Here is a 14,843-nt window from a genome sequence, read left to right as displayed (position 1 = left end):
TGCTCGACGTTAATTAGAATATTTTCCATATTTACACACAGCTTCTTAGCAAGATTTTTAAAAACTTTTCTTTCATCGTACTTCTCCCGTTTTATGAGTGTTTAATTGATACTTATTTTTTTTTACACATAGACAGATAAATTGTTAGTTAAACTGTTTTACGAAATGTAATTTCTACTCAATACATCTCTTTTATCGTTTAAAATAATGAATTAATAGGTGGCTATAAATAATTAATTGCATAATTAATGTAATTAATGTAATTATATTGACCGCGGCATACTTGTACCAATACGTTGATCAATAATGCATAACATTACGCAATGTAATGATGAGAAATTAAATAGCAAATAATTGATATCGAATGAACTATTGCATATATTACTAATTAATAGTGTGATTAACGGTAATGTGGTAAAACTTTAATTTATGCGTCATTGACAAGTCACTGACATTTACCATTACACGTGCTGATAACAGCATATTATCTTTTAGCGCTACCTCGATAATCCGACGCATAACCTGCCCCAATTATTTGAGCTAAACTAATTGAGCCGGGGCTGCCGTTAACATGTCGCCACTGCGCGCCCCATAATCTCGTGAGCGTTTTCACGTAGAAAATCGATCACAATATGGAAAACAACGAGAAATCGAGAAAATGAGCGAAAGAAGGAGAAAAAACGACATAGTTTTGGGCACACGATTTTATCTCTTTGCAAACAGTAGTCTTTTTTTTGTGTATTTAAGCTAAATCTCGGGATACATTTTGGGATCAATGTGATGTCAAGCGAAACGAGCGTTCACAAATCCGTCTACGGCACAAGTTCCGATTGGTTTACGCCACGATGTTTTATTAACTCACAGAAATACCACGTTTCCTTTGAGAGCTGTATCTTTTGAAAAACTCCCGCCTCGCCGGGTACCGTAGTTAATTCATATTTATGTGGACAATGACCTCGGTAGAGAAACGGCTCCCACTCTATTGCATCGGATCTCCTTTTAATGCCTCCCGAGAGGGCTGCTCAGAATCTTCATAAAGGAAATCCGCGGTCGCAACTATGATCCTCTCGCGCAAGCAGTGCCCGGTGTCCTTTAATCTCGACATGGAAGGTCCCCCCCCCCAAATAAAACAAGACTCCCGACAAAGATTTGCCTTATCTCCGCCTCTCTGCTTTCATTTGTAATATTTATGCCACACGGACAGAGCACGGGCAGGATCAACGAGTCCGACGAGAATACATACGGTCACCCTCTGACCGAAGCAGATCTTTTAAGTCCAGCGGCAAATCCTTGTGGCGCAAAATATATTCAGGCGTCGCTGTTGACTGGCCGTTCCCACTCATCATAATTATGCTGTTATAAATTATTCAAGCATTACGGTTGCTTAATCCTGAGATTAATCCTGAGATTTTTATTTTCGTTAGAAAACTTCCTGCAGTTAGATATATACAGTGTTTACATACTCTAAGTCTTGAAACTGTAAAGTAATAACGTAGATATAATTTTTTTTTATAAATTGTAGAAATTTTTGTCCCAGAAATTGAATAACGCCGTTTACACATTTAAACTTTAAATAAAATCGGTGTTTCGGATATATAAGATGTAATCTCTGCGGTCTCTCGATCGTTCGCGTGGTTACAATTATTACAGCAGAAAGCGAGATTGAATTTAGAGAGTGCAGCAAACTCTGAAACTGTGTGGATCATTGAAAACACATGCTCACCCCTTACCGCAACGCTTGCACTCATCTTTGCCGCGACCGCAGCAATGCCGCAACAACGACGCGTCCTCCCTTTCCCCCGCTATACAGAACGGATGTTTCATTTGCGGACGCCATTATTGCAAGTGAATAAATGCCGCCGCTACCAACTCTCCGCCGCTGGGGTACCGGCCATTAATAACTCCCCGTAGGACGAATAACCGGGGACGCCCAAAGTGGAACGCCAGTTGGAACCATCGTTCGCTGCCGCGCTACACTTGGCCGAAGAAAAACATTTCGCATTGTCACCGTGCTCTAATTAATATCGCGTGACTGTCGAATATCTCCGCGCCTCGATATCTGTGCGCGATTTTAGCGATTCTCGCGAGATGAAATCAAATTATCAAATTTAATTATACTGCTGTAAAACGTTAATGAGCTCGTTTTTTTTATTAACGCATAAATTTTACATCGTTATTATTCTTGCTCCATTAGAAATAAATTTTAATGAGTAAATTAACCGTTATGTTATACCATTGTAGTTACGAAAAGAAATGATTAATATCGTAGAAATCTTTAATTATAATTGAGCTATTCTGTACTCAAAATAAAATATGAAGATATATTAATATTTATCAGTGTTACAATTAAGGAGGATTTAATACGTTAATATTATACATGAGTACAGTCCATTCTGCAGTGCAGATTGCACAGTTAGTGCGATTCCATTCGCATTGCATTCGCTGACGTCCATTCTGCAGATATTTAAACTGCGCGAATTGAGATCAATCTACGCTTAATCCAAGCGAATGTAATCCTAATTCGGTGCCGCACTTAATCCAGCAAGCTTCAATCAGATCATATGCATCTGCGATTTTGGGAAACGCTCGGGCGCGTAGATCAGGTTTGAAATTCCGATGCACGCAAATTTACATCGTACACGCCTGATGTAGACCCTTGATTTAGCCGCGACCTCTCTGTAACTCGGACCTAATTTATATTTGATCCATACGAATCCATCTCTGAGGTATGGTGAACCGAGATCACAGCGTGATTCCGGGACTCAAGCTAAGTCGCAGGCTGCGATCAGGGGGTTTCTCTCGCATCTAAGATTAAAATCGCTTGCAGCCAATTCTCAAATGACCGATCCCCGAGTCTCTTTATGGACATCCTAATTATTCATATTTACTAACGCAGACCATCTCTTTGAACTTACGGCTTTAATATTAATAATACATTTTTTAAATATAAAATCTTGTTTTAATGTAACCTGCCGCGTATATATGAGATCTTCAGAGCTTGCACAGATTTTAGTTGTACCGCAAATGGCAAACTCATAATTTATTGAAATAAATAGTTGCCTCATTCTATTGCAGTTGTAAATGAACGATGTAAATGCAGAGGATATTGTGCAAATTCAAATAATATTTAAACAAATTAATCGTATGTTAAATTATTCAAATAGAAATTTGCGTACATACGATACGATCAAAAACTCAATAGCGGGAGTATATAGCTAATAGTAAATAATTTTACCGCAACGCAAATTAGAAACATGATTACATTCCAATAATGATCTGGTGCTCGTTTAAGTTATTCAAGTCATTAATCAAACGCGAATATTGTATGAGGCTAGTCGTATTACTACCCTGGCTCATGTGTTACGGAATCCGCGCGAGCGTCCGAGTGTGTATCTCGTTTTAATATTTTACTTCAACAAAAATTCATGCCGTCATTAATTCGGCATAAAAAACGCATATCGTGAACGCGCCTCATCGTAAATCTGCCACATAGAGGTCTGTACCACGCAAACCATTCCGCCACTGATGATGTTTTCGAGCACGCCAACAATGAAACTTCGCAAAACACAGCACATACACGCGTGCACGCATCACGCATCGCGACGAGCGCGCGATTTATGCGAACGTATAATGCGATTTCGGCTGCCAGCGCGCACGTACATGCTGTCTAAATGCCGAACCGCATGTCGAACAGCAATGTCAAACTCGATCAAGTTTCCACCGCACCTCGAAGCAAATATTTTCACCGCACGCTTGGCATTGTTCACTAAATTTGTTAGACGACCCGCAAATGAGCAATCGCATGTAGACAGAGTCATTCCGTTTTTATACTTGGGGACTCTAACTGACGTTTGTTATAGAGGATGATTATTTGAAAGGAATAAAATTGTAAAGTCAAGAGGATAACGACGCTCGGTAATGGCTAATATAGTTCGTAGATATTAGAATAAAATTAATTTTTTTAAATTATTAATTTTATTTACACATACGTATACATAAATATACAACGCATTGTGATTTTACGTTGACGAGTGATTCTATCTTCTAAAAATCATAACTGTTCAAAATGTCATTCAAATTGATATGTAATTCGGATCTCTAATGGCAACATGATTGCATCATGCCAACAACATGTTTCGTCATACTTATATTTTTATTTAAAAATAGAAATACAATATTTAATTTTGGCATTCAAATATTTCGATTGATTATGAATTAATTGTGACAGATATTTCATTATAAGAACCTAAGAACTTTACGTGCAAGTTGCAAGTTGTAATTTTTCTTTAGACTCCGTCAGACGACAAATTAAAGAAGCAAGCGTGCAAAGACGCACGCAGGTAGAAACTATTTCTTTTGATATCGACACACCGAGCAACAGCACTCGTCGCGGCTGTTGCAGCTGTAATGGGGTGATAACGACGAGACGAGTGCAAAACTTGAACAAGAGGGGTGTACAGGCTTTCAATGACCCGTGGAAGTAGTCTCGGTTCTCGCGTGTGTATTGATCCCTTACTTTTTTTCCTTAACGAAAGGAAAGTTCTTCGTTCTCCGGCTCTCGTTTCACAGGCTATCTCGTTTCAGCCGAAGGTATGTATAATTACACAAGCGCGGCAACTTGAAAAACGTCTAAATGGAATGTAGCGCCAGTAGTTAACAACAATGGAAGTAATGAGACGAGAAGATACTTTATCTGTGAGCAATATAGACATTCGTGTAGTTATCTCGCGAACGAAAGTTTAAGCGCTTATGAAAAGGAACGTTTTCGAAATTGTAATAGTCATGGAACTTTTAGCTTAATTATTTAAACACGTTCGAGATTTTATTAATAAAAGTTAATATTGAAAGAATTTAACATATATTATCTTATAAAATTTTATTATGTTATTTTCTACATATTCTAAATTATTCTATAAATGATTCACATTTTTAAGATAACAATACAAATTGAAAATATTAACTTTGGGATAAGAAATATAATTTTGTCACCATTCCTAAGCTGAATTAATTAAATATGTTTAAGTTTCACATTATTACAAACTGTTAACCAACAATCCATTAAATTATTTCTTATCTCATTTCTTACGCACCTACATATATGCTCGATAAGACTGACGATTGAAGAACATCGAGAAGAACTTTTCTGATTCTAACCCATCCGACCGTCGCGTCGGCTCTACCTCGGTCGGTGGTGTAATGGCGTAATAACGACAAACGTGACTCCAAGAGTTGGGATAAGAGCTTTCAATGGTGTATGAAAGCAGCCTCTCCGCGTACTTTCTGCGCGTCTCTTATTTCACTCGAGCAGAGAGAAGTTGGGCTGCTTCATTCTCACCCGATGCTCCATTCTATGGCCGCTGCTGTATATAATTATACATAGGGAACAAGAAAAAACTATCTACAGAGCACTCCGCTAGATATATCCCTGAGAATCTCCACGCAGAGTTATGTCGCCTTTTGCATTGATGAAACTCTTACGAGAAAAATGAGTTGTGTCGGAAATTAGGACAGATTCGAGAACGCTATACGCGAACTTTATGGAGAATCATGCTTAATCTTTCTACTTTAACTCGGCTAGGCGATTCCAGCAAGAAAGTTGTGCATAAGCATCACGGAGTAGCCCAAGGAATTTTTTTGTATAATTACATTACGCGAGATTGGAGAGAGCCGCAGAATTGCGCAGGAAAAAGTCAACCTTCATTTTCCGCCTGAAAGAGACTGCGTAATATCCTGAGAGATTTATCTGTATTTTTCACAGTACTGAAACTTTACCACAAAGGATATTGCGAAACTTTTGCTAATTTATATATTAATTGAAAGTATTATAAAGTCAGATGTAACGATTTCTGCTTTACTGCTTGATAAAGCGTATCTGAAACAATTTAATGATTGAATAAAGCGTTTAATAATTTGATGAAAATTTATATACTGTCAAATTTTTTTCACATTGTCTTTAATCACAGTTGACGTAAAAAAATTGACAGAACAACATATCTATAATCTAATAGTTGACTAATTTGCTAATTCGTGCAGTGGATTATTATATAATACATTGCCCGCATACACATATACACGTCTTGTGCTTTGGATTTATCTATTTAAAAATAATCTCACTAAAATTATTCGAATTTGTCGTAAATAATGATACTCGAGACGAAAGCTGAAAATAAAGAGGACATTAAATTAAATTATATAATCTAGTTATAACATCCAGAGAGAGAGAGAGAGAGAGAGAGTACAGTATACTCACTTTTATACTGAATGAATTACCGCATTAAATTCTTCATCGCTAGGTAGATTGCATTTTTTACAGTGTTATTATGAACCGATCATAAATTTCTTTTAATATATTCCAGCAAAGCAGCAATTTTTTTTTAATTTTTAATATTCTTTTGTAATACTCTCCGACAATGGTATGATTTTATAACAAAATTTATAATGTAGATTTTCCAAAATTTATAGTGTCTTTGGAATAATACATAAATCGGAATATCATAATTCACGATATTGCTACAGCGGTTATCTCACCGTTTTCGCAATTCAGCTATATTGCACAGCTGCTTTTTCCTTTTATTTATATCATATACCGCGTTTACACTGCCGTTAAGCGTACCAGCAGGCGCGACCATGCGCGATTCGCAAAAATTCGGAAAAAAAAAAGAATAAGCGTCCGTCGTCTGCCATCAACCGGTCGCCATAAAGCCCGCTGCAAATTTTGAAAAAAGCTTCACACCGCGTTTCGCTCGCATACGCGCGTCATCGCAAAGCTGCATAAGTTCGCTCGCGCGAATATTTCCGCGGATGCATTCGAAAGCGTTCCCGTGGCATCGCTACTACGGCGACGTGGTATTAAATTACACGCCGTACCGTGTGGATGGCCAACGTCAGCGTGTAACGATATTACATTGAGTTTCGCACACGCACCGCGTTCCGCTCTCGAGTATATTAAATGCGAACCGTAAATGCTGTAGATCTCGCACGCGTAATGCCGACAGTTATCGCGAAGGACGTTATAATAATGCGCGTGCGAGTTATCGTTGCGTAATAATCGCGGGAGTACAATCAACTGCGATGTCGAGACTGTTATCGCTAACTGTCGGGCGCACTTGCAAAAGTTGTATTTTACAAATCATGCTGGAAAACAATAAAGGCCAATTCTTATTATCACAGTCGAATATGTGACGGACCCAAGAATCCGAAAATCCAGGAAAGCCGAAAATCTTAGGATTTAAAGACTTGAAGAACGGGCTCGAAGTATTTTACAGATATAGGAATCTATATGAATGCAAGAAGTTAAAAAACTGAATTTTAAAGAATTCAAAAGTTTTAGTCTTTACTAAAAAATAAAAACATTTAAAAAATTGGAAGATCTAATTACAAGTCTAGCAAGTGAGAGAAGAGAATAAAAGTCCTTTTGTACTTAATGATAAAATAATATCTGAAAACTTGTCAAAATAATTTATTTACTTTGCTAAAATTTATTTTAAAAATAATAATGATGTATCTTCTACGCTTTTTTTGAGCAAGACAATTTCTCAGATATTGTTGCTTCAGAAGAAAAAGCATAGCTTATACGCCGATCGATACTGAACTGCACGGAATTAATTTCGGAACATGGCTCGATGTACGTGTAACAGCTGGTTATAGAACGCAACTTGTTACAATTTGCGAGTCATTAATATTGTAATAACAAGGGTCCAAAATGGAGGCAAAGTCATGGAAGATGGAGGAAGAAAGAAAGGAAGAAACGCTTGTACAAAATGTTCCGATGGAAACATCGTAACATTATCTCCACAATTTCAGCACTTATTTGTTTAATTTAAAAAAAAAATGCCTTTAACAGGCAACTGTTGTAAAATATTAGATTATAATAATGAATTACCATTTAATATAAATGTTTGAATAGTTCTTAGGTAGAAGAAAAATATTAATTAAATAAAGAGTTTGTTTTTTACTATTTTGTACAACTGATAAACTAATTTCAGTTTTTATAAATTTCTTTGTATATTAGGAAAATATTCCAATTACGTTCAGTAAAAAAGATATAACTAAATCAGACGCGTAATCAGCAGAGAAGATGTAACTATGTAACGAAGTTAGTAAAAAATGATGCCATGGTCAGACAAGTAGAGTATAGATATACATATCCATTATAGCAATAGTAAATTACTAAAAGACGATCAAACACATGAATTTTTATAATATGAATTTTACAATTAACTATATTACATAAAATTACGTCTATGTTTTATATTTATACCATATATCTACTTCCAATCTTCTTAATATAAGCAAAAATTTGTATGAAGTTATGAATTTGAAAGCGATTCTATATTGGCATTACCAGCAATTACTCTATTTTTTCAGATTTAATTATATATCTAATCATCGAATATAACGTAAGAGAAACACACTTGGATAATTTACACATAATACAAACACATAATCTGTACGTAGTGAAGCATATAATTAGCTATCCAAAAAGTGTCGTGACAGTACCGAAAAAAAAAAACGTGCGGAAGCACAAGCTCCTCTCATTCTTCGTTCTTATTTTCTAGCTTACTCGTCTCTCTAATATTAAACCCTGTCTCCGTCGTTTCTTCCTTCTTTTTCTATCTTCGCTTTAAGCGTAGCATCGCTCGCATCGAGGAAATTTTTGCGGTACGTAAAGTCCACGCTCGAGACGTAACTGGCTTGCTCGATCTTGCTCACGGTATTGAAAAGGAAAGAAGGAAAGCCGAAGTAATAGATATATATAAGATGGGTTCGAGAGAAGAACGGGAAGATGAAGTCACATAATCTGCATGGCGTCGGTGTCAATGGGATCAGTCGCGGCGTCTTCGGCGTTCTTTGAATTTTAACATTTCACTTCCGTGACTTGTTATCGATAATGCCTCTCGGGATTCTCGATAGCACCGTTTTATGACGCAGACCTGTTTTCTTGGAAAAATATCAATTTGATGATAATCTTTGAAAAAATTCAGTGCTACTCAAGAGATAAGATGTCGCCGTTATCTTCTTTCCCTGAATCTACTTGTTCGATTTGAACTAACTATAAGTAAAGAAGTACTTAAACGTCTAATAGCGTCAATTTATTTCTCGGAATCTTGACGTACAAAAATGATAGCACAAAGTTACAATAAAGGTAACGATAACGAAACGAATATCGCTCATTTAAAATATTATTTTTTAACATTTACCGCGCTATACTCTTAAATTAGTAAAATAACGAAATAAATACACGAGAACTGTTTAATAATAAATGTATCGCAATATGCATATTTTTTTGGATAAGTAATAGACGTAATAAAGCGGATCACATGTTTTTTGCTTTGAAAGCAAACACAAACCATCGCTAGAAAATATCGCAACAAATCTGGCAAAATCTCGAAAAAATAAGCGGCGCAAGAGGAATACATTATCGCATTGCTGCTCGTAGACATCATCAACGTGAAACTCGCGTCGCCGGAAACAGCCCGCGGCATCTCTTGCTCGCGGAGATTTAATGATATACGCGTAATTTCCTCTCGTGACGTATGCTCGAACTCGACTAGCTACATGCCTCTCGTATCCGCATGAGATACCGCCTGCTCTTTTTGCGTATCGCTTATCAAGCCGCTCGTTTCGCGCACTTTCCTCCCGTGTGCACCCGTGATTTAATCCTCGCAGGTACAATTTACCTTTAGCGATATTTCTTCCTGCACTGTTCTACCTGATGCATAGAATGCAGTGACGAAGATCATGGTGTGGCATGGATGAAAGAAAATAGATTTATTTAAAAAATCAAAATTATTGTTATTTCTTCAAGCTTATATAAACTTGTACAATACTAATGTTTATTTATTAAGAACGATATGTGCAAACAGCTTACAATTTTATTTTCAATCTATATATATAAAAACTAGTTATAATATATTTTTGACGAAAAGATTATTTTTCTAGGTATATAAACATTCTTCTTTACTTTAAACTTTAAACCTTTATAACTTTTTTCTATTTATTGTTTTAAAATGAGGCTTATGCAGTTCACGCCGGCTTTGACATTTTGATTTAAAGAAAAGGAAATAAAAAAATACGAATATTTGCATGAGATATGAGCAGATGAAGATGCTCGAGTCTGCCAGACCCCATGGGTGTTGACTACGTAAATAAGCCTCTCGCTTGGTTTAGAGCAACTTCACGAACCGTTGGTATAAAAGCATATTTAATATATATAAAAATAAATAAATTTTTATGCTTTATTCGTATTATTAGGCCAAACTCAGCAGCACTGCAAAGCCGAGTCGACCTGTGGAGTGGTCGGAGCAAGCTCCAGACCTCCCCTAGGTTCAAAAATCAGTTTAATATTCTGAGTCCTCTATGAGGACTGTATCAGATATTAAGCTGATAAGAACAGATACTACACTTTGATCTTAGCAACAAAGTTGCCGAGAAGCGATAGCAATGCTTGGATTTTGCAGCCTTTATATACAGTTCCATGTCGAAACTTAAACGCGAGAAAAGCACGCAGCGTAGCGGCGAACGCAGCAACTACCAAGAGCGACAATACCGTCTGTCTCCCTTCCATCGTCCCCAATCCCCTCTACATTCCAACAGAAGCACGTGACGACCGTGGCGTAGCGACGACCCGCGACCGTGGCGTAGCGTTCTTTAAACATGTGATTATTGTGATTTAACGACGAGAGAGCGAAGAGTAATAATAGTTGACAGTTGATACTCGCCGGCACCGGCTGGTGACAGACTCTTTGTTGCATATACAGTGTACCTATATTTGAACACTTATTTCTTTGCAATTTTCCTATGTTTTTACGTAAGAATTTTAAAAACTAACCTAACTTATATTACTTGATAATTAAAGAGCAAGATTTTTTCCATTAAAAAATAATAAAAATTTCTTCGATATTGGATCCGCAATTTTGTACTGTTAAATGTTGGCTACTGGTTTAATATCAGAAATCTAAAAGACTTTTACGTATAAAATTTTATACATACATATATAAGCCATAATTAATTTTTTTTTTAACATAACTTTTATATTGAATTCGTCATTTCGATTTATTAAATTTTAATTTCAGATTTGTAATTAACAACCTCAAAATAAAAACTACTATATATTAAAATTTAGCAAGATATATTCAGAAAAATGCAATGTGTACAACAAAAAACAAAAGGATAAGTCAGTCACCAGCGTGGCATAAAAATGCAGCTGATATATCCGACGTGTAATCATTTTTGTGTGATGAGAAGCATTAATTATAAAAGAATGTATACTATTTTTTTTATTTCAAGCAATTATCTTCAGCTTATTGTGTACTGTAAATTGAATACTGTAAATTACAATTAGAATGAAATAACAAGAAGACAAATTTCACTCATAACTTTTGGGCTTGTGAAAAATGTAAAGTACCGCCTTCTGTTCGTAGTTAAAGATCAGCTGAAATATGAGACGCGGGACAGCGTTATTGCACCACTATCTCTTATCTCACCTCATATGTAAAACGTACTTTTGTGATAGAATTTTGTACTTTAATATCCTGTTGCTCGCTGTTTTCCGCTCCCAGGATATCTCCGTCGGCGCAGGACACTGCAGCTCTCACGGGAAACCTTCGGGCAGCCGTTTCGTTCACTCGTTTATTCGTTCGTTCGTTCGTTCGTTCGTTGCCCGTTACCGTACACAATTTATTTTCTCGGCTCTGCTCGTGATTTCTGCCGCATACGCCGCCAAGTCGTACCTTCCATAACTGTCATTTTTGTCGTATCTTGTTTGCAGAACGGAAATGGAAACGGAACGGATAGAAATTATTTCTTGCACATAATGATATGAAGCGTTTATTTATAATTGAAAGCTCAATGACTGATTATACTTGTATGGTGATTGATTTCTCAAAAATAGAAAGCTTATAATAATTTATAATAAAAAAATATTAATTTAAAATTTACGAATATCATACGAGTATGCAGTTAACGAAAGATAATACGTCGTACTTCTTTATATATTTATTTATTTTACGTCATGTTACGTCATACTGTGTATCATATTTCAAAAATAGACATCAAATGCATTTTTAAATATTTCAATTTAACTTTTGTTGTACATGCAGATTTACATGTAATAACCTAATATTTATGACAGAAGATGAATTAATATATTAAAAAGCAAAAGATATATACATTGAACTTGTCACAAATATACAAGACAGATCTTATTACAGCGAAATGCTTGTCTGAGATGTGATAGAAATAAATTATGATAGAGACATAAGACATTCACGCATAATCCATTCTATCATAAGACCGAAGAAGAATTGTGTTTCGTAAATAATCATGCACGTTTCACGAGACAACACGATAAGGCTATTCCGGTTGGACAAAGACAAATTATTTTTATAAATACATGAGAGAAAGAGGGTGCCGACCCTTTTCGGACAACAGGACCTGATATACAATAGGAGACAAATGAAACGCTGCTGCTTGTTGAGACGTACACCGGTCTCGTAATGTGTGTGTGTGTGTGTGCGCGTGTGCAAGGGATCGTCGAGGCCTCTAAAAAATTAACAAACCCGCCGTAGAGACGGCGCCGAGTTAATGGCCGCTGCAATATTCACCGGCCGAATGAAGTAGGAGCCTTTTCAGCGACGAGTTCGTCAGATGGTTCTCGCGATCGCGAGGCTGTCGTCCACGGTAGTTGACTTTAAAGTTACTCCCCCGCTGCAGCTTCTAACAGATTCAAGGCAACGAGAAACAACTTTTGTGAAAAGCCTTTTCTAATTTTTATACATATATAAGATACAAGTCACGCACATTTCTTTCTAAAATTTAGTTGTACGATTAATTCTGTTGAAAATATCGTCTCTAAAAAATATATAATTGACAATTGTAATTTATAATTACTTGTTTAAGAATTAATATTTTGTCGATTAAAATTAATCATTACTAATTTTAACGTTATGTATGATAATAAAATCTTACCAATCTGTTATTTACTGTTACTTTAAAAAGTAGCTTAAATTATTACTAATTGTAAATCATTTCGAAGAACGACAGAAACATACTCAAATTGAATTTTATTCCACGTAAATTGAAGATATCGCATGCATAGCAAAAGCACTATCTCGCACACATCATCTGGGAAATGAATATCTTTCACGGCGATATAAATGAAATTGAAAGTGTCACATAATTTAGGTGCATGTTCGTTACTCGTTTCTCTACGGCGCGCGGCGGGAGGACAAGTTCCTCATGGACGAGATATTCTTTCCTGAAACGTCCTCGTAAGGAAGATGTACGGGATAAAAGTGTCAAGAGCGCCCTGTCTTGAGACATTTCCAGGGGAACGCGCGAGAACGAGCGAGGTATAGTGAAAGAGAAAAGAAAGAGAGAGAAAACGCGCGCGCAACGCGCGAGGAGCATACGTCGTCCGCTCTAATATAAACCTTATCTCGTGAATTTTCCGTCATCGTGCTCTCTGTGCGAAACGCAACGACTCACCCTACGGCAGAGTTACTTGCCACTTTTACACACTTGTCCGGCATCCGCGCTTTGCCGCGCACGAAGAACACACCGGACCGTGTTATTATAATAAATTTTGCAATCCCGTTTGTGTAAGAGAAATGAGATCAATCCTATCTTCATGCATACGTATGCGCATGCAATTTGTATTCACTTCTCCCGACGTCTTTTGCATTCTGAAGAAACTGCTTTGTCGGAAGGATAGCTTCGTAAAAAACAAGCTCGCGCGTAAACCTCAATGAAACTCTGTTATCCGCGGGACCCGTTTTCTAGTTCTCCATCTATTTCTCGACGTCGTATGTAGACGTACTCTTGGTCGCGACACGTTCCTCTTCTGTCGATTATCCTTTGGTATATTTCTTCGCACACTACAATCGTCGCATTGCGTCGCTGCGCGCTGGCGATCGTAAAGCACGAAACAACTTTGGAAAATATTATCACCCATTCGACCTGACGCGAGTCGTAAACGCTGTTCAGAAAGTGTCATGAATCTTGCGTTCTGTTCCATAAGAAGGAAAACAGGATCGAGACATCTTTTATCCGCGATACTCTTCTACGCGGTTATTTCTTCTCTACGATGCGCGCATGGTGTCGGATATTCCGAATGCATGCTACTTTATGAAGAAATATATTTAGTGTCAGTGTGGCATTTTTATATATAAAGCAGTTATATTGTCATGCGCTGACAAATACGTTTTGATAACACAGTAAGAAAGAGAGAGAAAGAAATTGGAAAATTTCTTTCATATATAGTAATGACGATTATTGTTTGCACGATATTAACATGTATTATTTTAAGATTTTCGTAATTCCTTAAACGTAATTATAGTTACGACAATAATTTATAAACATGCAATTATATATTTTTATTATAATTTACACAAGTATGATATATACTGCAGTAACTAATAATGTGTTATATTAGAAATATACGTTACGTCAAAAACGTGATCCACGTATTCTGTCAACATGAATTGTATGTACGAGCAAATCGATCCAAATATCAAAATACGCTATCGTCAATATAGTATATTTTATATGACCTTATCTTCGCACAATTTATATCGGATATTGGACCGTGGCACACGTTTCGATGCTTATCGCACTCACATTTTGCGTAGTGATTTATATGGAAACTCGGATGTTTTACCCAACGTGACGTACGAGATTGATACTTCTTCATTACAGTGTTGGATTACTGCGTTTTCAGTTTATGTCGCTACCGGAGCTACATATCGCGCATAAAGAGTGCACGCTGTTGCACGTTCGAGACGCATGATGGATAGTCAGACGTAATGAGGAAAATACGTCGGATGCAGCACAACGTCAAAAAT

General features: G+C 36.6%; 1 protein-coding gene and 1 non-coding gene across 2 annotated transcripts in view; one reads left to right on the top strand and one right to left on the bottom strand.

Annotated features, from left to right (window-relative positions):
• LOC112455685 (dipeptidase 1-like) overlaps positions 1 to 14,843 on the top strand; it is a 100,880-nt gene that overhangs the window by 37,509 nt on the left and 48,528 nt on the right. The gene's annotated exons all lie outside the window — the stretch shown is intronic.
• On the bottom strand, positions 10,246 to 10,439 carry LOC112455695. Its single transcript, XR_003040887.1, has one exon. It is a non-coding gene; the product is annotated as a U2 spliceosomal RNA (small nuclear RNA).

Source organism: Temnothorax curvispinosus, unplaced genomic scaffold, assembly GCF_003070985.1.
Source record: "Temnothorax curvispinosus isolate PA1 unplaced genomic scaffold, ASM307098v1 QBEX01006321.1, whole genome shotgun sequence".
Lineage (NCBI taxonomy): Eukaryota > Metazoa > Arthropoda > Insecta > Hymenoptera > Formicidae > Temnothorax > Temnothorax curvispinosus.
This window is presented reverse-complemented; position numbering and strand designations above follow the sequence as displayed.